This window comes from Leptidea sinapis, chromosome 14 (assembly GCF_905404315.1).
Source record: "Leptidea sinapis chromosome 14, ilLepSina1.1, whole genome shotgun sequence".
Lineage (NCBI taxonomy): Eukaryota > Metazoa > Arthropoda > Insecta > Lepidoptera > Pieridae > Leptidea > Leptidea sinapis.
The window spans coordinates 3,186,573-3,212,583 of record NC_066278.1 but is presented as its reverse complement, the minus strand read 5'-3'; the positions used below and the strand labels follow the sequence as shown (position 1 = coordinate 3,212,583).

At 35.7% G+C, this 26,011-nt stretch overlaps 1 protein-coding gene across 2 annotated transcripts in view; it reads left to right on the top strand.

Annotated features, from left to right (window-relative positions):
- LOC126968061 (nucleolar protein dao-5-like) overlaps window positions 1-26,011 on the top strand; it is a 204,559-nt gene that overhangs the window by 48,832 nt on the left and 129,716 nt on the right. The gene's annotated exons all lie outside the window — the stretch shown is intronic.

Here is a 26,011-nt window from a genome sequence, read left to right as displayed (position 1 = left end):
CGATACAACATATAAAAGATACCGTAATTTTCTGAGTAACCTTCTGCATAAACTGAAACGTGAATTTAAAAAAAAATAGTTTTTGAAAACACATAAAAATCCAAAAGCCATGTGGAAGGTGGTTAAAACTGCTATAAATTTCAATTCAAGTCGGAAACCAGAGTCCTCACAGCCTCTCCTTACCTTATACGATGATCCTCATATTGCAGTTAATGCAGTTAATAAGCACTTTGTGAGTTTAGCTAAAAATCTAGCAGCTAAGATTGTTCCCAATACCACAAGAATGGAGTCACTGACAACCTCCACACAATCCAACTCCCTTGTTCTCCTTGAGATTGGTACTGATGAAGTTGAACGCATAATCTGTGGACTACGAGATGACTCTGCTCCGGGTTGGGACCGAATTACACCCTTGGTAATCAAAGCGTCGAAAAAAGTCCTGATACCTCCAATCACACATATCTGTAACATTTCCATATCTACGGGTGTGTTTCCTGAGGTAATGAAAAGAGCCTTAGTCAGTCCCATTTATAAACAAGGGGATAAAGGGGATGTATCTAATTATAGGCCGATTTCGGTTTTACTAGTCCTGTCCAAGGTCCCGGAAAGGATACTTAACAACCATCTTGTTAAATTTCTCAATAAATATGACATAATAGCTAAAAATCAATTCGGGTTCAGAAAGGGTATATCTTCAGAAGTTGCAACCACAAATCTTATTAGTAACGTAGTGAGTAAACTTGATAATAAAATAAAATGTTTTGCAATCTTCTTAGATCTCTCCAAAGCCTTTGACACGGTATCAATTCCGACCTTAATCACTAAGTTAGAGCGTTATGGAATTCGAGGTCAAGCGTTGGGAATTTTCCGGAGTTATCTTTTGAATCGGCAACAGAGTGTGAAAATAGACAAGCATATCAGTGACACGGAGTTAATTAACCATTCCCGCAGGGCAGTATCTTGGGACCTACACTCTTCCAGCTGTATGTCAACGATCTGTGCAAACTAAACATACCATACTGCAGCATATACGCGTATGCAGATGACACCGTACTCGTTGTACATGGTAATGACTGGAGTAGTGCCAAACAGCACGCCCAAGAAGCGATTAACATCGTGGCCGATTGGCTTTCAACTAATTTACTCACACTAAATATCCGGAAAACACAAATTCTTCCTTTTTCCTTAACATCTGCTTCCTCGGTTCCACCTGAAAACTCAAATATCATTATACATACTTGTCATCCAATAACACCCACCTGTAACTGACCCTCTCTCAATATTGTCTCCAGCGTAAAATACCTCGGAATCCACATAGATTCTAACCTAAAATGGCATACACAAGTAGAAGCGTTAAAAGTGAGGCTGCGGAAATTAATATACATATTTAAGACGTTACGACACTTGACTGATCCCAATACGGTGAAAACTGTATACCTTGCCTTATGCCAATCACTTTTGACCTATTGTATCCCTGTTTGGGGTGGAGCCCGCGTAACTATTATGTTAAGTCTGGAAAGAGCTGAAAGAGCTATTCTAAAGATAATGCTTTATAAACCTATCCGATACTCTACCAACCTCCTTTACTCAGAATGCCAAGTCTTAACGGTCCGGCAACTATATATCCTTCGGAGTGTATTAAGAAAACATGCGACCCTACCCCTCAACGTGACTTGTTCTTGAACGACGCCGCACCCAAATATGTCTCATAATAAAATGTAAAACGGCCTTCGCAAAACGTCAATATGATGCTCTCTCCTCTAAGCTTTACAATAAGATTCATGAGAAGACTTTTATCTACACACTAAGCAATTTTGAGGTAAAAAAGAAAACCACCACTTAATCATCTTAAACAATTATCATATTCAGAAACGGAAAGTCTACTGTAACCTACTCACTAAGAATTACACACACACACACACACACACACACACACACACACACACACACACACACACACACACACACATACATTCACATTTAATTTTTATTTTTTAAATTTGTTTCGTTTGTCATTGTCATTTGTCGAGGAATCACTGACCCCGAAGATACAGTTTTAACTAGTTTCGGGGTCAGAGGTCTTTTAATATCACTGCAAAACCTCTTTTGATATCACTGCAAAACCGTTTTTCAATGTTCAATGTATTGTTACAATTAGCGATAAAAAGATGTAATATCTCTCTCGAATGGCCCATGAATAAAAATAGAAATTCATGCCACAGACGTCCAATATAATTATCTGTCTATCTTCTGCATATCAGTCATATCTATAATATAACTGATATATGTAGAAGAAACGATATAGGAGATACCACACATCCTTGGGGAACCCCAGCGTTCAGTTTTGGGAGTCCAATTACTTGGACACCCAAATGTTGGAAGTTTGCATATAAATCAACATGTCCCGGGATAGCGTCGACGAGAACCGGAAAAAACTTGTGTCTGAAATCGAGACTATGCTTTGCGAAAGTCTCGGAATAGGGCCGACAAACTTTAGTCCAATTGAACCCCAAGAAGACACAAGTTTGTGCGTTCACCACTAAAAAGTCTCCCCTTGTCGTATCCCCTCGATTCGAGATCACTCCTCTAACTGCCACAGCCTGTATTGGCATACTTGGCGTCGATATATCGAGCGACGTTCAGTTCCGTGGTCACTTGGAAGAGAAGGCCAAAAAGGTGTACTCAGTAAGGCGAGACAGTACTTCACTAAAAGCCACCGCCTGTAACTTTATAAAGCGTAAATTCAGCCTCACATGGAGTACTGTTCTCACCTCTGGGCGGGTGCTCCCCAGTACCAGCTTCTTCCATTTGACCGCATACAACGAAGAGCGGTTCGCATCATCGACGATCAAGCCATCTCCGATCGGCTTGATTCTTTGCCATTGCGTAGAGATGTGGGTTCTATCTGCATCTTCTACCGCATTTATCACTGGGAGTGCTCAGAGGAGCTGTTCGGGTTGCTTCCAGCGGCCGATTTCCACCACCGGACACTACGTGCAAAGTACCATCCGCAACATGTAGACGTCTGGCATTCCACAAACGCGCGTTTCGTTAGAAATTTCTTGCCTCGCACAGCCACTTTGTGGAATCAATTACCGGCTGCAGTTTTCCCGAACAGATACGACTTAGGGACCTTCAAGAAAAAAGCATACTTCCCATCTTAAAGGCCGCCAACGCATTTCTTGACACACCTGATGTTGCGGATGTCCATGGGCGGCTGACTCAGCTTTCCCCATCCCGTGAGCCTCTCTTTATCTACTTTAAGTATTATTCAGTAAAAATCTTTTAAAAATTCTTGAAAACGACATTATGTAGCAAGAACTGCTATAGAAACATCACAGACGCTATTAAAATACATCAGATAATGTAACATTCTAAAAATAGAAACAAATAAACTCACATCAAACCGTTACGTTGTCTCGTAGACAAGCTGAAACCGCAAATAATACAGAATAAAATGGAAGATTTAAAATACCAGTTTATTTCATTATTCTTTAATACCTCTCCTAAGTTATTCAGAATTTGTTAAACTCCGTCTGAAGCCTTATTTCAAAGACATATATATTTTAGTGTTTTATTTACTGCCTTTATTATTGATATAATTTATTTTGTTTACAAAATTAATTTGTGTAACTAATCCCAGAAGTGAGGGTTATCACTTTTAAAAATAACACATTGCTTAGATTTGAAAGAGCGACATCTTAACGGCCGTTCCCAATATTCAGTAACTTCTACTGTCACTAATTAGCTGTCAATAATCTGAAGCTGTCCCAATATACCCGATAAGTCATTCTTATCATGTTATATTAGGACGCGTGAATTGAAATTTCTATACAAACATCTATCGCTGGTAAGCTATACGTCGTCCCATTGACAGACAGTGTACGGATACAGTGAGTTACCGTCGATAAGTTTATTGGGACAGATCTTCTAGGGTTGAGCAGGTTATGAACTGTAAAGAAGATCCTGTAGATGAAGCCATCACCTGAGACTTGAACAAGACAGATAAGATTTATCAACGTTATACGTCACTTCAACGATTCGCTCAGTGGTAAGAGCGCTCGCACGGAAAGGGAGAGGTCGCGGGTTTGAGTCCCGCATCGCTCATAAATTTTGTGTTCAAATTTAATTTGTGCCTTTGTAATTATTAAATCAAATCAAAATCACTTTATTCATCTTCATTCTTTTTACATCTACCACCACTTCGGAAAAGGTTGAGCAGCTTAAATGAGAAGAAGTGGCAATTATAACTTATTGCCTTTTTTATTTTTGCAACAAGCTCTTAAAATATGAAATTCTTACTATATTTTTTTTTCAATATGTTTTATCAAAAAAATCCTGCACTTAAATCCAAATGAGACTTAACACCTTGTCTCAAGGTGACGAGCGCAATTGTAGTGCCGCTCAGAGTTTTTGGTATATTCAAGACACTGCATTGTAAAGAAAATTTATAGCGATAGAAAGTGTAAGCTTTAACAATCAAACACCCCACGCTTTTTTACAATAAAATATATCTTTGTTACACTATTTTCAATTTAAATTTATTTTCTATTTTTTAGTTGTATTTTATATAATGCGTGCTTTTTAGTTTTTTTTTAACTATTATTTATTTTTCATTTTTTAGTCAAAGTAGTGTAATGTCATTGGTCCTCGATAAATCTACAAAGTTTGAACGAAATCTAGCCGTTTAAAGTGGGTCGAAATCGCGCCCAAAGAAGTCGGTTACAAACATACAGGTGAAGCTAATATAAAGCGTATAAAAATGCTTCATTTAATGCTTAATAATTATCAAGCAATATGTGATTATCTAATGTAACGGAACATAACTAAAATGTAAATCAATCAAACCCAATTCCCTGTATAATATTGTGATCGGATACAAAACCATGACTCACCTCAGATAAAGTCTTCAAATAAATCTTGATCAGATTATCTGGCTGAATATCAGTTGGGATGTTACACCTGATCGGATATTTGTACAAATATTAAAATATTGTTTTCTGTTCTGTATTATTCCCTTTACAAAATTGTATGATATTTTAAGTTGTTTCCTGTAATAATACCTCAGTCATTCTTTTTATTCCGTTTCTATTTTTATTTCAATTGACGATTATATCATGTCCTATTCTAGTTCCGGTTCCCGTTTTCGCTCCTGTTCCCAACATATTATATGAATTGGTATAGTTATAGCTCACCGACGTGAATTTCAGTTTTTCATAAATCCCGCGGGAACCATAGATTATTCCGGGATTAAATGTAGCCTATGCCCTTTCCAAAGCTCTAGTCTATCGCTGTAGCAAATTTCATCAAAATCGGTTTAGTAACTACGGCGTATAAGCGTAACAAACACACTTACATTAACATTTATAATATACTAGCTGACCCGACAGACGTTGTTCTGTAAAAAATAAAAAAAAATACTGTTTTATAGGAATGTGCCAATAATATTCAAAACATCAAGAATTATTTCGTAACATATGCTCCTTGTTGTTATAATGAAATTATTTCACAGCAGAACTGTCAAACCGTGCGTCAATAAATTCTCTCACAAGAAATATGTCTATATAAAACAAATATTGAAAATTAAATAATTATGGGTCCCAAATCGAAATAAGAACTATCCTATCTCTCAAGTTGGATTAAACTGCACTCCATGAAGTAATCCCCATTAAATACCGTTCATTAGTTTAGGAGTCCATTGCGGACAAACAACGTGTCACGCAATATATATATAAAGATAAGTGGGGACATATTTGTATAAACGGCACCTTTTCTGCCGTGAAGTAGTAATATGCAAGCATTTTGTTGTGTCTCGGTCTGAAGGGCTCCGTGCGTATTATAACTAGTTAAACTTCTGTGGTGGTGAGATTTAACATTACACTTAGTTATATTTCAAATCTCAAAGTAATGAGCCACAATTGTAATATTCTTAGAGCTTTATTTCCTTACCAAACATGCTTGGAAATTTGAGCATTATTTTGACAACCTTTTTCGAGATGAATGTAAATTGCTGTACGGGCTTATACATACGAGAAACGGCCGGCACAGGTTGTATGATAATCGATATCTGCCGTGTTTTAACGGCTAATAGTAAAGTCACCTATCGTGTAATTTGAAAACGGAATGATCTTTTACTCCAAAATATAGCAACCTCGTTGGTTGCTATATTTTGGTGACTTAAAAAAGGTTTTCTGTAAGTTTGGAACTGGCTTGCAAATAGAAAGCTGTTTTCTTAAACAATAGATTATTAATACGTCTAGTATTGATTGACACTTTGTGTTAGTTGCTCTAAATAGAGGTTAGTCCTACACACAATTTATTTCGACGTTTTGACAGCTATCATTTTCCAGAGGTATTAAATGATCTAAGGCTGTTTATTGAAAAATATTCAAATGAACACTTTAACGCAGCGCGAACTTTTAAATTATTGTTGTTCTTCATTCATTTTGAAAAGTAATTGTATTTGACAAAATGCGTTGAAGTGAAGACAATGAGTGTGATGACTTTAACGCCATTTGAAATTCAAGAGGCAAGAGCCGTTAATTTCCGCGCATTATTTGAAAAAGGTACTGTACAAGCCTTGGCCACAACTAGGCATTGATGGACTTATGTGTGCCTTGGCTTCGGACCAGACCACATTTACATGTTCGTCCTTCAATGCGTCTTTACCGCTACAGTAATGTACTAAAATTCGTATGTGTTTACTTATTTCATAAAATCAACAGCACATTGCATCACTTATAAGCTATATATAACACAAAATATTTTTCAATAATAATTTTATATTATATAGAAAATATAACAAAAAAAATCTTAAATTTTTGTATAACCAAAGAGTTTTTTTTAATACGTCATAAATCTCCAACTAAGGGAGGAGGTATGCCTCCTACATCCATACATACATACATTCACACCTTGTTCCCGTCGGGGTAGGCAGAGACAATAGAATGCCATTTGCTTCTATCCTTACAAACCTCACGCGCTACCCTATATTCATTACTCTTTTTAAACATGCTCGCCGGTTGCGGGTGCTTCGGACCTCTCCTTTTCTCAAAACGTCTACAATTTGGTCGACGAATGTTCTACGAGGTCTCCCGCGACCGACTTGCCCACACACACTTGCCTTATATCTTTGATGCGTCATTCTTTCTTCAGTCATTCGCTCCACGTGTCCAAACCATTTCAGCATTCCTTTTTCAGTCCTTGTCACAAAATCCTCTTTCAAACCACAGTGCGCTTGTATTACCGCATTCGGAATTCTATCAGTCAGTCTTACCCCACACATACTACGCAGTGATCGCATCTCAACTGCGGTATGCCTCCTCGCGTGATAATAATATTTTTGGAAATATATATTAGCTTCTTTAGCTATCAAGGGCCAATATTATGTGCTCGCATATAGTTAGATCTAAATCCCATCATTTAGGTACCTAATTATAATGTGATTGTAATAACATAATTTAAAAAAAATCGCTATTATTAGAACATCCATCAAAGTTACAACGAACTACAAGAACTTTTATATTATGTTACTTGCTGCTACGAAACCCTTCATGGGCGAGTACGACTCGCACTTGGCTGCTTTTTTTTATTTATATTGAATGCATTACATATGTTTAGTACGGCTGTAAGTGTGCTTGTTTCATAGGATTGGGTTTTGATTTTAGGTCCATAGCATCTTAGGGATATGCGTTTTTATTATATTCATATTTTGTATTAAATACATGGTGACATTCATCTTGGAATTGTTTTTGACTTTTGCGTAAAAGAGAATTGTATTATAGTCATTCGGATTTCCATATTTCTTCCATAAAAACATTCCATATCAAGTGTCCGTCCTCGCTTTGCTTAAATGTATTGAAATAGTGATCAACAATTGCTAGAATACCTCCTCCTTGGTGATTACGTGACATCACGTCTAAAAATATTGTATTTTTGTATATCTGTAAGTTCCTTGCTAAGTATGCCATCAAAAAGCCGGGTTTCTGTTATTAGAATAACATCGTATGACTATAAAAGTAAATGATTATAGTACTGTAGTTTTAGTATCTACGCAAACCGCACTTTAGTAGTATGTAATCTTAATATATATAAATTACGTGACACGTTGTTTGTCCGCGATGGACTCCTAAACTAATGAACGGATTTTAATCGGGATTACTTCATGGAGTGCAGTTTAGTCCAACTTGAGAGATAGGATAGTTTTTACTTCGATTTGGGACCCATAATCATTTTTATTTTCAATATTTGTTTTGTACGGACATATTTTCTATGAGACAATTTATTGACGCACGGTTTGACAGTTCTGCTGTGAAACAATTTCATTGTAACAACAGGGAACATTTTTTACGAAATAATTCTTGATTTTTTGAAATATTATTGGCAAATTCCTATAAAACAGTATTTTTTAATTATCTACAGAACAACGTCTGTCGGGTCACTATATTATATTATTTAGTTTACCGTGACCTGAGAAGAGCGTTCTCAAAACATTTATAAATAGTAAAAATTGTGTAATAGTAAAATAATATTAATTGATATTGTTGGTTACCGTCAGTAGGTACTACACAATTGTGTCGTGTTAGTAGTTTACAATTTTAAATTCGTTCTTGCAACATAATATCTGTGTTTAATAAGGTCTAAGTGATTTAAAATATTGTAAAATATAATAATAATAATATTGACACACTTTTTACACAAATTATCTTGCCCCAAATTAGGTATAGAGCCTGTGTTATGGGTTGCAAGACAAGGATATATTTAATACAATATACTTACTTAAACATACATAAATACGTATAAACATCCCATGACTCGGAAACAAACAAACATATTCATCATATAAATGCTTGCACCTACCGGGATTCGAACCCGGGACCTCTAGCTTAGTAGGTAGGATCGCTAACCACTCGGCTATACAGGTCGTCTTGTATAGCTCTTTGTTTTTGTCTGTGTGTATGGTGTAATGTAATGTATTGATAATCAACGGATGATGAAATATTAATGATTTTTAGTTTTCTATAACGTTTTTAAAACACAAATTAAATTAATAAGCGATGTTGGACTTGAACCCGCGACCTATCGCGTTCCGTGCGAGTGCTCTTCCACTGAGCCAACTGTTCGACGTATCGTTGGTAAATCTTGTATATGTTTGTATTAATCCGAAGTGAGGGTTATCACTTTAAAAAAATAACACGTTATTATAAGCTAAAATGAGTACCAGTGTGGGTAATATTATCTACCTATTACACTGAAATCTGAATTTAACTTTAATATTTTGTCAGACTGCGAGTAATTCTGTACACTTTTTTTTTAAATACAGTTAATTTTAATCATTTTATTGCATAATAAATACGAATAAGTTACATCATTTTGAATTATTATTAGTCGTTATATGTAAGTATCTTATGACTATTTAAAGTTGTTATTATCGATTTACGGAACGCCTTTTGCGATAAAAGCCTATATAATTTTTTAAATTGATAAAATTCTAGCAGTCAATGGATTGAAAAAAAAATGGGTCTTTTGGAATTGTTATTTAACAATTTTTTCTACTTGAATGTGGCTAATGCAATCGTTAAGCTATTAATCTGAAATTTTGATTTTAATGAGAAATCATACCCCTTTTACTTAATAAATTGTATAACTATTATCACTTTTGCAATATTTTAGTGCGAAACTTTATTATAATTTAGATTGGAGATTCCTAATAGAATGACGCATTATTCATATTTTCTGAGAATGCTGAAAAAAGTTTAACAAAAAAGCACTTGTTGACTAGAGTCTAGACTATTTGAAGCTATTTAAGTACAATGTTGTTCTGGGACAGTGGTCGTAAACAAGTCTATCCGGTAATCGAGTGGAACGAGGATTTAATTCAATAGCCGTTTTATATAAATGAGTATTTTGCTTCACAAATTTACATGTATGATGGAATTGAATGGAGACGCGAAATAATTCGCATTATAATGTTTCCATTTAATATATTGTGAGTTAGAAAGTGGACTCTATTTTTCGACCTGTAGCGGTAAATATGAACTTGCTTGGAACTAGTAACATCGGCTTATAGAGACTTAAGAATATGATGTTTGAATGTTTTGGGCTCAAAGGGAAGGAAGGGAATCATGTACTTATTTGTTTCTGTTAGGGATGTTTTCGTCTTAGATAATTTAAACATCTAGATAGAATCTCTTGCTGGTCTAACAGACCGGTAAAACCAGGCCAGGAATATTAGTTTACTGTGCGTGACAAGCTATGTCTTACATATGACATATGCCACATGCAACTTTGTGTTAGTGAGCGTGAATTGCTCAAAATAGAGGTTAGTTCTAAACACTTTATATTATGGAAAAAGGAGGAAAAACGAGCGTACGGGCTACCTGGTGTTAACAGATTACCGCGGCCCACATTTTCTTGCAACACCAAAGGAATCACAGGAGCGTTGCTGGCATTTAAGGAAGGTGTAAGAGCTTTTTTTGAAGGTACCCATGTCGTATCGTCCCGGAAACACCGCACAAGGAAGCTCATTGCACAGTTTTCTAGTACGTGGAAGAAAGATCCTTGAAAAGCGCACAGTGTAGAATCAACATCACGATCACCATCCAGATGGTGGAGATCATATCCTAATTAGTAACGTGTCGAGCGAAAATGGAATCAAGTGAAACAGCTTTTCGGAACACTCCCCGTGATAAATGCGGTAGAAGACACAAAATGAAGCGACATCTCTATGCAATGCCAAGAGATCCAGCCCTTCAGAGAGGTCCTCGATAATTCGAGCTGCTCTGCATTGCACGCGGTCAAATGGATCGAGCTGATACTGGGTTGCGCCAGACCAGAGATGACAGCAATACTCCATATGTGGCCGGACCTGCGCTTTGTGAGAGCGCTAGAAAGTGGGCTGGCTTGAAGTATTGATGTGCTCTATTTATGACGCCCAGCTTCTTCGAAGCCAATTTGGCTTTGCCCTCCAGATGACCGCCGATACTAGGCGAGGCTTTAAGGGAAGTGTTGTCGAAGAGCGTTTATACCACAAATGAGGTTTTTAGTGTTAAAAGCGCAAACTTGAGTCTTCTGGGGGTTCAATTTACAAGGTTCAATTTAACCCATTCCGAGACCTTCTCGAGAGAGGACTCGATAGACTCAAATTCTTTCGACGTTTTCACAACTGTCTTTGTTTTTTGTTGGGTTTGTGTTTTTTTTTTATTATGAAAATAAGGGACGAGAGCAGGACGTATAGCTGATGGTAATTGATACGCCCTGCCAAAAAACCCCAAAAATTCTGAGTGGCACTACAACTGTGCTCGTCACCTTGAGGCATAAGATGTTAAGTCTCATTTGCCCAGTAATTTCACTAGCTACGGTGCCGTTCAGGTCGAAACACAGTAATGATTACACATTACTGCTTCACGGTAGAAATAGGCGCCGTTGTGGTACCCATAATCTAGCCGGCATCCTGTGCAAAGGAGCATCCCACTGGTCGTCTTTCTAGGTTCTGCTGTATATCCTAATTAAGTATTTAACTCGATAATTAATATTTGTTGTTTTTTTAATATTTGAAAGGCTTCTACATCTTTACTACGTACGGTTAGTTTTAGCCAGTTGTATTACCAAGATAATATTTATTTATTTAATGAATTCCCCCAACAACTGATACACTAATATTAAAAGTTTTTACACAAACAAATATAACTACTTAAAATTATTTTTAAAATAAGGAATAAAATAAAGAAAACAAAGATTAAATTCATCTACGAATATTTTTTAAATGCAAGTGTGTTGCCAATGATGACATACGGAACACAGACGTGGTCGCTAAACTATGGGCCTTACGCGAAAGCTTATGGTCACTCAGAGGGCAATGACAAGGGTATGTTTCGGAGTGTCCCTGCGAGATCGAATCAGAAATGAGGAGATCCGAAGAAGAATCAAATGTACTGATACGGCGCCTGCCGTGAAGCACTAATGTATAAACATTACTGTGTTTCGGTCTGAAGGGCGCTGTATGTAGTGAAATTACTGGACAAATGACACTTAACATCTTATGTCTCAAGGTGACAATCGCAATTATAGTGCCGCTCAGAATTTTAGGGTTTTTCAATAATCCTGAGCGGCACTGCATTATAATGGGTAGAGCGTATCAATTACCATCAGCTGAACGTCCTGCTTGTCTCGTCATTCTTTTCACAAAAAAATATAGCCTGGATGATTGCGAAACTGAAGTGGCTGTGGGCAGGGCACATAGCTCGGTGGGCAGATGACCGTTACGGCAGTAAAGTCCTCGAATAGCGACCTACATAGACGACGTAGTGCCAGACTAATTAGATTGTATAAAAATACGCAATTGTTTTATTACTTTTTTGTGCATATTATATCTACTTTTCAGATAGTTTTTTTTTGTTGGTTGTGTTTTGAAATAATAGATCAGTTTATTCACTACAACTTTAGTTTTAAACTTGTTTCTTATGTCCATACTTGGACTACCGGATGTAAAGTCGAAAATTTCAAGGAACGCATAGAAAATAATGTTACAAATTCAACAAAGAAATTAAAAATTATATCCCGGTTGTTAATGCCCTTAAAAATTTATAGTTCATTTCCTTACCTGCAATTGTAACGAACATTTTATATATTATTTTATTATATTCCGTACAACAAAAAATACTTAGTAATTACTATTAATTATGTTATATTCAGATGCTAGAGGAAATGTAAGAAAACGAGTTTAACAGAATAATAATCTAGGGGTGTTCCGTGTGCTAATTTGCTTACGCTACTAACAGGACGACGGCGGAGTGGAGAACGCGGAGAGAGAATGGTCGCTTCTCGACTCAGGTTCCGGATTAGGTGGATCGACTTGTAGGTGATGGCTAGCTTAAAAATATTAAAATAAACAAATAAATAAAATATAAGGCGTATGCGTAGACAAAATGTGTTACGACAAAAATTAATTGAAGATGTTTTCATAACAGCGTAATATTATTTAAGTTTAAAAGCGTGGCGTTATCTTATATCTTTAAACGAACAATTCTTGTATATAAGTGAATCTGAATCTCGGAAACGGCTTCAACGATTATAATGAAATTTTGTATACAAGCGAGAAATAGATCTGGCTAGGTTTCAATTTAAAAAAATGTAGTTTTATCCGTGTTTTAATGAGAAACTGCTACAGTATAATAAGAATACAAAGGTAAATTTCGCCACTATATACAAGACTATAATAGCTCAGATGGGACATTGGGTGATCCGGAAAGCAGAAGACCCCGGTTCGAATCCAGATGTCCTATTAGTTTTGTACCTTCTTAAAAATTCGAGCAAGACTCGGTTGTCCAGGTACTATAACTTAAACCCACATCAAATAATGACAGAAAGAAAGAAAGAAAAAATGTTTAATGACGTCATTATACATTCTGATAATAGTTCTTAAAGTTATACTATTCTAATTGTGACGCCAATGGGCCCCAACTCAGCGTAGTTGTGGTTTCGAAAGAATCCACAACGCTGGTCTTGGAAACCCATAATGATTCTTGACAACGGCTATTTAAGTCGTTAACTAAGAAAAGAAACCAACTAAGTTGTTCACTGTGCTAATTAGTAAAGCTCACCGTTCTCTGGTTAATAAACTAATTGCTTTTAGTGCTGTAGAGTCGAGAATAATTACTTGATAACATACAACACGCACTAAATGGCACATTAGACTAGGAATTGAATAATAGAATAATCTAAACCATTTGCTATGTTTTAAAGTGATAACGCTCACTTCTGGGATTATTATGAACGACGCGGGACTCGAACCCGCGACATCTCAAGTCAATTTACTAATACGCAAGTTGTGGGGTTGAGCAGATTATCAACTGTACACTAGATCCTGTAGATGAAGCCACAACCTTAGCGTTGAACAAAGAATGCAAGATTTTAACAACGATACGTCACTCGAACGGTTGGCTCAGTTGGTAAGAGCGCTCGCGCGGAACGTGAGAGGTTGCGGGTTCGAGTCCCGCATCGTTCATTATGGTTTGTTTTCAAATTTTATTTGTGTAATATAATAATATTACATAAACTTAATGGAAATCATACACAAAACTGGAATGATGATTTCCCGTACATATTCTTATGTAGTCCTCGTGAGCAATGGGTTTTACGCCCCCGATAACCATACAGTATCAGTAAAGATTTTTACAGGATTCCTTGAAAACATACTAGATAATTTGAAATAACCTAAACTGAAATCTAAGTGGAGTGATTTTCTTTCTTATTTTTATTTTTATGGTGATAATTATTTGAATTTTCTACAGATAAACTTTTAGTACTTGTGTGATTTTCGCTGCGGTATCGTTTTTTTAACCAGTGGGAGGCACCTCTGCACAGGATGCCTGCTAGATTATGGGTACCACAACGGCGCCTATTTCTGCCGTGAAGCAGTAATGTATAACCATTACTGTGTTTCTATCTGAAGGGCGTCGTAAATAGCGATGTTATTGGACAAATGAGACTTATCATCTTATGTATCAAGGTAAGGAGCGCAATTGTAGTGCCGCTCAGATTTTTTGGGTTTTTCAAGAATCCTGTGTGGCACTGCATTGTAATGGGCAGGGCGTATCAATTACCATCAGCTGAACATCCTGCTCGTCTCGCCCCTTAGTTTCATAAAAAAATCGTCCACATAGTATTTCTGTTATATTAAGTAGTCCCACAAGAGATGTGTTTAAAATTCGTCAAAGATTCAAAATATCGAGATATGATGTTCTATGTCCAATTTACACTAAAATTTCAACATAAACGGTTGGGTAATAATTTAACCACGAAGAGAAACAGACACATACAGCTACTTTCACATTTGTAATATTAGTATAGATAGAAAAATACAACGCTTATAAAACTATTTTTTTTGTGGTTTTATGTAAAAGATATGTTATATTTTCTTTGTTTAACGCGATTGTTACACATTCAAATAAAACACATTTAAAGGATTAAAACGCGTGTAATTGTAACTGGTTTTACATTAGATTTTGCGTAAAAGTTACATTTTTATTATAATTAAAGTTAACCCGGCGTTTCAAGACCTTTCCCCCTGAAAACGAGAACTGGAAAAGTCGGGTTGACTAAAATAATAATAAAAATGTTACTTTTACCCAAAATCTAATGTAAAATAAGTTACAATTACACTCGTTATAATCCCTCAAAAGTGTTTTATTTATTAGATAAGTAAGAATAAAATAACCTGAGTAAACAAAATAAGTTATTACGTAAAAACAAGGCCTTCCGGGGGTTTATTAACTCATCTATGGTCCATTGTCCTTCTACGACATAAATGTTTACGGCTGTGTGCTGGTGGACGGATATGACGTCATCGCGTCGACAGCGACGTTGACCACTTTTAGTAAGTGCAAGTATTATTTCATACGTGTTATTAGTTGAATCATTAATTGTTTTCATGTTTATTTAATTAAATTGTATTAGTTTACTTGAGTTTGGCTTTACAAGTATTAGCTACTTGCAGCTGTTCCTTTAGTTACTTTTCTTAAATTTAAATATCAGTAAGCTCACTATTGACTTACTACTCACTTTACCTAAGAACTAAATTATTTACCAGTGGGAGGCTCCTTTGCACAGGAAGCCGGCTAGATTAGGGGTACCACAACGGCGCCTACTTCTGCCGTGAAGCAGTAATGTGTAAATATTACTGTGTTTCGGTCTGAAGGGCGCCGTAGCTAGTGAAATTACTGGGGAAATGAGACTTAACATCTAATGTCTCAAGGTGACGAGCGCTATTGTAGTGCAGCTCAGAATTTTTGGGTTTTTCAAGAATCCTAAGCGGCTGCATTGTAATGGGTAGTATGTAATAGGTGTGGTGGGCGTATCAATTACCATCAACTGAACGTCCTGCTCGTCTCGTCCCTATTTTTATTAAAAGACTGCTAATATTCGAACTCCAAACTATTAACTACACTGATATATTTAAACGTCTGTAAGTACTCAAAAGTCACCGAAGAACCGATGACGGTTGACGGACCATTAACACAAACGCACTGATTCTCTGTCAACGACTCGAACATAATTGACAAATTATATCATTAAGGTCGTTTTTCCAAGCGCTCAGTTCCCTCCGGTTATAGAGCGCGGCTCCATGCCTCATGAGCGTTAAGCGAATCTTTTTTTTATGGAAAAAGGAGGATAAACGAGTGTACGAATCACCTGGAGTTCAGTGATCACCGCCGCCCACATTCTCTTGCAATACCAGAAGAATCACATGGGCTTTGTTGGTCTTTAAGGAAGGTGTACGCGCTTTTTTTGAAGGTACCCATGTCGTATCGTCCCGGTTACACCGCACAAGAAAGCTTTGTAGTACGTGGAAGTAAGCTCCTTGAAAAGCGCACTGTGAAGTACCGCCACACATCCAGATGGTGGGGATGATATCCTAATTTGTGTACCTGATCATAATCCTATGGCTCTAGCTAGTTTTCAAACCCAGTTCTCTTGTTATCGATTCTAGATGTTGCGCTCCTTGTCGCAGCTGATTTTCTAGGTCAAGTTACGGTGAGTGTTCCGAAGAGCTGTTTAACCTAATTCCTGCCGCCGAATTCCACCTTCGCACGACACGCCACAAGTTAGGAAATCATCCCCATCATCTGCATGTGTGGCGGTCTTCCACGTGTAGTATGTGCTAAAGCTATGGAATCAGCTTCCTTGTGCCGTGTTTCCAGGACGATACGACATGGGTATTTTAAAAAATAGCGCGTACACCTTCCTTAAAGGCCGGCAACGCTCCTGTGTTTCCTGTGTTGCAAGAGAATGTTGGCGGCGGTGATCACTTAACACAGGTGACCAGTACGCTCGTTTGTCCTCCTTTTCCATAAAAAAAAGTTATTACTTTTTATTTGTAAAGTTAAGTATTTTGTTGTTGCCAGATATTGTATTATTCAAGTTGTTTGTCATTACTATTGTTTTAGTGAGAGACCAATAAGCTTATCTCTTCACGAGCTACATTTAGTGTTGTGATCATGGATAGTAGTTACGAGCTTGTTTCCAATAAAAGTACAAATTCGTGAGTAAATCAGAGGTAGTTCAGGTATTTTTCGTCTATGTTAAGCCGATTATTATTATCAATAATCGATTATAAGACGGCGATGAACATCATTCAATGGAAAAGCTTTAACGGATTATTTTAAGTTTAATCTATGTTGTTATTATATTAAACATACTTTTTCTGGGCATTATATACCTACTTCTTCTCTACCGCTTGTTCTACTGGCGCCTTTCAGATACTAAGTGATATGGTGTTAAAAGCTTCTTTGGGGTCAATAAAGCCTACGTACAGAGTTTTTTTTTTATGAAAATAACTATATGCAGCACCACAATTGCGCTTGTCACCTAGAGACGTAATATGTTTGCCCTGTACTACTATATATGTACTAGCCGGCATCCTGTGCAAACGACCCTCCCACTAGTACCTAGTACCTAGTTCTGTCTCTGATTATTTTTGTATCAGTGTTCCAGAGTTATGATCTGTGCATATAAAATACAACACTAAAAATTACTTCAGGTGTTAAATATTACATCAGTGAAAACTGCATTCTAACTGGCTTTGTTGTTTCAGAGATAAGCTCGTGCATAGTGAAAAATTATAATTTTATGTTGAACTTTGCACCAACTATTTAACATAATATTATTGTGTTATTATTAAATTATTGACTTACCAATGACAGGCGCAGTGCGTTGTGATTGGGGTCGGGCAGTCACTGTAGTGGCTGTGACTCCTTAAGATCTGGAGGTCTACTCGCAAAATCGACAACGATACATTCGGAACGATACGATAATACTCCAAATACATCGCAACTACTCTACTGTAACAAATGTTCGAACTGCTTATCGTTTATCGTAACCATAGATTAATATTTTGTTTTTTATACGATGTTTGTGTGAACGAATTATGTATGTGCAAACCTTGAAAAACTAAATATGGTATGTCGCTATTAAGTGTCAAAAGTCAAAACATAGTTCAGACGCAAAGGACCATGCCAGACTCTGCCCCAATATACAAATGATTTAAGTTTTCTTTAGTGTTAATTCCGCCAATATTTGTTTTTAAAAACAATTCGACACGTGTTTCGCCTCTACACGAGGCATCCTCAGGACGTGTTGTCTCGCCAAAATCTGGCACGAGACAGAAAAGACGTAGGCAAAGTCAAAAATCATTTGTATAATTATGGATTTCCGCAAAGTAACGCCTAATTCAATAAATTTTCTGCCCCAATAATTTACATCATTTATACAAAATCTACATATTCAAGAATTATGTAATGAATATAATATGACTATTTGGAATTAAATAGATAATACAAAACTTGCGAAAAATAAAATGCAAAAAAGTAACTCAATCTTTCTCGTTGACTTCCTATTTGTCAGGCGGCCATTTGCATTACTTTCTACGCATAAACGATCAATAAAACGACTTAAATTACTCGGTAGTAAAAAACCCTGTTGAATATGTAATTAATGTTTAAATGTTTGGCGTGTGTTTATTTATTTAATATACACCAAAAGACTCAAGAAATTGACTCCACAACTACAACTTACAACTACACCTTCTGGGCTGTCGTTGCTATTATCGTAAAAGTGACGTTTAATTATTTGTCAAACTCGAATATTCGTCTCTGACATTTTCAACTAAGAGTAGGGTTAGGACCGATAATATCAAATAATGTTTCGTTCGTTCAATCATCGTTTCGACATTTAATACGATGTAACTAAGAGTAGGATTCGACACGACTAATGCCACGATATATCGTATATCGATTTTAGGAGTAGGCCCCCAGTAATTTTACGAACGACTGTGCAAATACACTGGCGACTAACCTGATAGTATACTCATAAAAGTTATTACTCGGTGTTTTAATAATAGTGTATTTTTTTAAAATTAAGTAATTGATAAGTAAATATTATATATGTAATTATTTTAAATTTGAGTTGATGGAATGAATGGTAAATTGCAGTTTACGATTCATGATGTATTAAAAAAAACTACTTACTAGCTCTCGTTCAAATCAATATTCTTTGTTTCATAGTTTGATCAATATTTTTTTAGTTTTATAATTTTATTCTTTTAGAAGTTACCTGGAAACACATATTACCACTTCGGAAGTGTCTTTCGCGCATATTATTCAGTTTAGACAAAAATGATATTAGAAAACTTAATATCATTTTTGAAGACCTATCCATAAAATTATTTTCTTGTTTATTTTTTATTTTTATGTGAACATATTAATGCGGTTTACAGAATACATCTACTTACCAATTTTCAACAGTATAATTTTTATAGTTTCGGAAAAACGTGGCTGTGCCATACTGACGGACAAACAGAAAAACAGACATGACGAATCCATAAGGGTTCCGTTTTTTGCCATTTGGCTACGGAACCCTAAAAAATATGCCACCTATTTATATACTACAATTAGTATATCTTGTAACTAAACTTGATACCACGTCTCTGTGTGTCGGTATTCAGAGAAAATTAAGCCATTTTCCACGAACCAGCAGTCGGCAACCGTTCAATTACAAACAAAAGTTCTCAAATAAGGTTTCTCGAAGTTTAAGTGCTAAAGTAGCTTAAAATCAACAAGCTCTCTAGAGAGCGCGGTAATACTTGTTTTCAAGAACAGTGACATCTGAAACCTTTCTGTTTTTAGAAGTACCCGTTCAATAATAGATAAGGTCTTAGTATATATTTTCTAAAATGTACACTTTATTAGGGCCGTTGTACACTTTCGGGAGGAGTAAAATATCGGTATATAAAGGTATATATAAAGGTCGTGTCACCGACATAAAAGGCATTTATTTTCTCAAAATTGATTCCTTTAGAATTCATTTTGATGTCATTTCTAATAACTACTAGATACTACTACCGCTTCGGAAACAAATGACGCTCTGAGAGAGAAGAAGCGGCGCAAGAAACTCTCCCAGCATTCTTTTTTTTGCGCTCTTTTCAATAAAATATACAATATTGTACAGTCGTTTCTATCACTATAAAATAATCACAATCTAGTCCCAGGCTGTCCGATCATTTAGATATTCAGCATATAAATGTATATCTATAACTTTAAACAGGATTTATTAGACGTGAGAGAAAGGGATAACATTGTTGGTCTTGCATTTATTTTACATTAGTGTGTAGATTGTAATGTTTCTTTAATATAAAGTCCTGGGGGACAAATTATAAAAAGACAAATGGACAAAGGACATGATGGCTTGGTGTCCAAAAAAAACAACAAAAGAAGAAAGTTCAGAAAGCGTCGCAGATGAAAAGACATGAAAAAAGTTGCAGCTTCTCATTGGTCCACCAGAGATAGAGAATTTAAGAGTCAAATTTGCGCGTTTACCACTAAAAATACCTCATTTGCCGTATCACCGCTCTTCGACAACACTTCCCTTAAAGTCTCACGTATCGGAATACTGGGTCTCGAAATCTCGAGCGATTGCCAATTCCGTGGCCATCTGGAGGGCAAAGCCAAATTGGTTTCGAAGAAGCTGTGCGTCATCAATAGAGCACGGCAATACTTCAAGCCGGCCCACATTCTAGCGCTGTACAAAGCGCAGGTCCGGCCACACTTGGAGTATTGCTGTCATCTCTGGTCTGGCGCACCCCAGTATCAGCTCGACCCATTTGACCGCGTGCAACGTAGAGCAGCTCGAATTGTCGGGGACCCAGTGCTCTGTGAACGGCTGGATCACTTGGCGTTGCCTAGAGATGTCGATTCATTGTGTGTCTTCTACCGCATTTATCACGGAGAGTGTTCCGAAGAGCTGTTTAACCTGATTCCTGCCACCGAATTCCACCTTCGCACGACACGACACAAGTCACAATATCATCCCCACCATCTGGATGTGTGGCGGTCCTCCACAGTGCGGTTTGCAAGGAGCTTTCTTCCAACAAAGCTCTGGAATGAGCTTCCTTATGCGGTGTTTCCGCGACGATACGACATGGGTACCTTCAAAAAAAGCGCATACTCCTTCCTTAAAGGCCGGGAGCGCTCCTGTCATTCCTCTGGTGTTGCAAGAGATTGTGGGCGGCGGTGATCACTTAAAACCAGGTGAACCGTACGCTCGTATGTCCTATTCAATAAAAAAAAAGAGATAAGAGATTGGGGACAAATCTAAGTTGTGCTGAAAAGCGAGGCAGTCAATTATAGTACCGGTGTCAAATATGTTGTTTGTAATATCTTATGTAACCATTATTATCATTTAAGTTTTATATAAAAACCACAGATTACGTAAAATTAATAATCGTTAATAAAGGCTATTACATAATGTATTTTGGAACACTTCATTTAAAAAAGGCCATAATTTTTTTTATTTGTCCAAATATTTTATAAAACACAAAATCTATATACAACTAGCTGACCCGACAGACGTTGTGCTGTATATAATAAATAAAATAATGTTTTTTTATGAATTTTAATTTGTTTTAACTTAAACCTTAAACTTAACATAAGATTTATCAATCTACATAAATATAATCTGATAGAAGTTAACGACTGTAGTAAATCTACCAACTATAGTTAGCTAAAATTAAGTTTATTTTTTACCTCCTTAGAAAGTTAGAAAGATATGAAAATTCTAATTAGTTATTCATTTTAAACTATTCTTTCAACTTGATTTCTGAACCACGGGGGACACATCAAAGGAAAAACAAATTTGTTTTTTTTTATTCCGAGTATTTTCATATATATCACATATATTCACCTTTTAAACCTTCTCTGGACTTCCACAATTAATTTAAGACCATAATTAGCCAAATCGGTCCAGCGGTTCTCGAGTTTTAGCGAGACTAACGAACAGCAATTCATTTTTATATATATAGATATACTCGTATATAAGAGATTTACACATATATAATATTGACTCATCACGATATCTCTGCAACCGTAAGACATAGAGTATTGAAATTTGGTGGGAATATTCCTTTCGCCGAGGAGAGGTGTTTTGCGAAATAACAGTTTGAGACGTCGAGTTTTTTAACTAACATATACTTATAAATATTGAAAACAACTTAATGCAGATTAGCTTTGTGACTAGCAGATTACACAAACACTTAGACACGGCTGACATTGTCAGGTTTTATACTAACTAGGGCTAGATTGATTACTACCATCGAGTTAGTCGCACGCGCGTTTGACATAAATATATAAATGAGGAAACACACAATTACCACTCTCAAACCACAGCGCCCGATGGCACGTTAAGAATGGCCGAGCATGTCTGAGTAGTTGTAAAGTCGTAAATTTTTATTCAAGAGATTTTTTATCTCATGTAATTCAAGATAAGGTTCATTACTGTTTGAAGGCACATACCACCCACTGAGTTTAGAAGCTGGTTCACGTAATTGTATACGTTGTGCATGCATTAGAAGAGAGCTCTATGCAGGACGGATAATTAATGAATTGCTTATTAAATATGATAATTTTTCATTGTGACATGAATAACAATTAGAAACCATTTTATATTTATGGTTTCTTATCTTATTGTGCAAGGTTATTTCATATTTCGTATACTTAAGATGGCATATTTTCTGGGGTACGGCAATTTTAGCAGACATTTTTGTTGACTCAACATTAGTTGTTCCAGCCGATAGCGTCGAGGCATCTTGTGTGGCTGTAACATTTTCCTCAATTTTATCTTTATTATGTTTTGGATTTTTGACTGTTCTTTGCAAAGGTTTAATCTTCTTTTGAGTTAAAGGTTTCTTATTTGGTCGTTTCTTACCAGATTTAGCTTTCAGCGATGTTGTTTCAAATTCCGATAAATAAAGCATTTCGTGCTAAAGTATTCCCTAATAATTTAAAAATATTCAAAAATGCACAACGTTAATGTTCAAGTTTTCACTTGCGCGTGCCAGCACTCCTGGAGTGCAATGCAGCAATTTGTTTTATTGTTTGTTTTTTTTTTTTTTTTTTTTCTGTATTTCATTTTAATTATGTGGAATGTTTACTTATTTTGCAAGAAAATTGTTGCATATTATGTTAATCCTTATAATACGGGATATCTGTCTGTGAAAGACCCATTAAAATCATTCCATCAATTCCACAGTTAGCTGAATTATACACTTAAGGCAGAGTTTTCAATCCTCAGTTAAACAACTAGATAAGAGAAATTCGACGAATAGCACAATTTCGATTTTTTTAACAGGCAGATAGAGGCTATCGAACGAATTAAGACTATATCGGGTGATTATATTTATCGGCCCCTTTGGGAGCCGGTTAAGAGCTATCGGTGGGATAATTAGGACGTGTTTTTAAGTTTTTTAGGCTATATTTGTAGATAACTAATAAGTGTATTATCTATTCTTAATTCTATGTTCTAATAACTATCATCTTTTGACGACTACACACGTAATTTATGTTACAACTATCAAATATAGCAGAAATTATAATATAATGGATATTTTTGAGACAATTGACGACTTCGCGATTGAAGAAGAAATCCGTTTCCTCAAGAAGTAAGCACCACGAAAACAATTTTAAATTGAAATAAACTGAACAAATAAATGAGTGAATTAGAGGTTTTTTGTTATTAACTGTTGTGATCAATGTCTAATGTCAAACAAGCATCCTTTGACCTTTCTCTGTCTAATACGTTAAATAATATATATGTCCATCTCGCTTGCACGTATGAAGTGTGAAGTTGCTTCGACAATAACACAGACAACTATTCTTTGGATAAAAAGCGATTGAAAAATTTAAAACTTTTAATCGTTAGATAAACAGTAAGTTAATTTTATTCTCTCGATAGTTATCTGGTGATTTATCTGTGGATTGAAAAATCGGCCCTTAGACAGACACATTACCCTTATCGATTCATAAGAAAGAAAGGATTGTGTGGTTTTATGAAACCACGGTAAAAGTGAAAGTTTTTTTCACATTATAGACATTTAACTATAAATTTTTGGACTAATATTCCATTAAGGGTATAAAAATCGCTTCATCAATCTTAATAATGGGAAATAATAAAAGTACGGAACATTTACATTAAACACTGATAAAAACAAACAAAATAGCGTGGAGCACTGGTACAAATGAGTAATAGTCTATACACTACACGGTCAGCTGCTGCGAACTATAGGCGCCGCCCGACCGTTACGCGACATGCAACACATGTAATGAAAGTTTCACTTTAAAATGATGCTTGGCATATCTTTCTACCGCGTCAGTAACATGTTTATTTTATTAAGAAATATGTATTAAATTATTTTCTTCTCTTCAGAAAAAAAGCTAAGTGCAGAAAACTAAAAAGATTTCTTAGTACATACAAATTAAATTCTTATCAAAAAGGGCGTAAAAGTTACATTTTTACAAGAAAACAAAGCAGTTCAGTAAAAGAAATAGTTACAAAAGTTTAATTCTTTATTTTATATCTTTATTTCACAGAAAAGTATGTGACGCTATGCGACCAATCCATAGTGCCAGTATTACATAAAATAACCATAAGTTCTTGCATCCAGATCTCTCGAAGATTCACTCGATTCGGTCGAGAATAAAGAAATAACGAGCGAGAAATCGACTGTTACCGTGAGAGGATTTAATACGTTATACGGAATAACGAAGTACAATGCGGAAGCTGGCTATGAAAGTTGGAGAAAGTTTCGATAGCTTTACGTAGCTTACCTACATGTTGTGTTGTTAGCTGATAACGATTCATTTTTGAATCCATTGCCATTTAAAGCTCATATTTCACGATTACACATATTCCATCACACATGTCAAGTATCACTTACAATTTTGATACACTCTCCATTAACTTGGAAATTTTTTTTTGATGATAATGTCAATATATCCTAAAAGAAGAGACAGATATTTCTTTTCTTGGTTCTTTATGTCATTTAGGTACTTACTTTCACTTTCACGGCAGCGATTAAAAAAGCGATTCACTCGATTGTATGAAGCGTGCAGTCATTGATAGATTGACAGATGACGGCTATAATCTTGTAAAAAACGGAGATAGCCGTTCAAGTACACTACGTTTTAAGCAACTGTTCGCTTTCAAACTTCTTTCTTCTTCCCCATTCTACGCCATTTACTACTATTTCAAACTTATGTCAAATCACTGCACGTTTTATACTTAACTAAATTTAAATTTTTACTCAGGAATTTCCGCCTCTTATTACGTAGTATCCTCTTTGTTTCGGTAGGATTAAAAAATTAATTATACAAATATCTATTATTTCCCTTTCCTCTCTATCTAATACAAAAGCTAATCGTATGTATAGCTGTCCCAAGAGAGTTGATTCTATCCAAATAATAAAGCTATTTTCATTTTAGGGATATTTTCTAACCCTCAGGGATAAATTCAAGTTGTTTCAAAATATGTGTTATTGATATGGAAACGTCCGACGTCAATTGCTCGCATTCTCGTTAAAAATTTCATATTTGTAATTTTAAGGCTGAGTTGCACCATATTAGCTGTTATACTTTAAGTCAAATTCAAATATTTTTATTCAAAATAGGATGTGAAATCACTTATTGAAAGTCAAATAACGTTAAACATTGACATTAACATTGACATTATGACAATATTCACGAATTTTTCTAATCTACTCTCTTACAGTTGATAATGCGAAGTGAAGAGCATCAATTTAATTTAATCTAAGTTGAATTCTCATTAAATATATGAAGTAACGAAGTATATTTTACGTTGTAGCATCGTGTTTAAAGAACATTAACATAACTGAGTAACTCGTGCCTCTCATTTCTAAATACTGATCCGTTACTATCATAACATACACAGTTTGTAGTTATAAACAATCTCGTAACATTTAGTAAACTAACAACTTACCTAACTCCAAAATAATAGCGACCCCGTATAATAGCAACTGCTTTCATCTCCCGTTCCCCGTATTATTAGATTAGCCTGACAAAAGCCACTCCCTTCGCTTCATTATTACGAATGTAGAAATCATTCTACTTAATTCTCATTCTTTGGAGATAGTATTTTAATTTTAAGAGTGCTGGGGCGACAAAGTTCT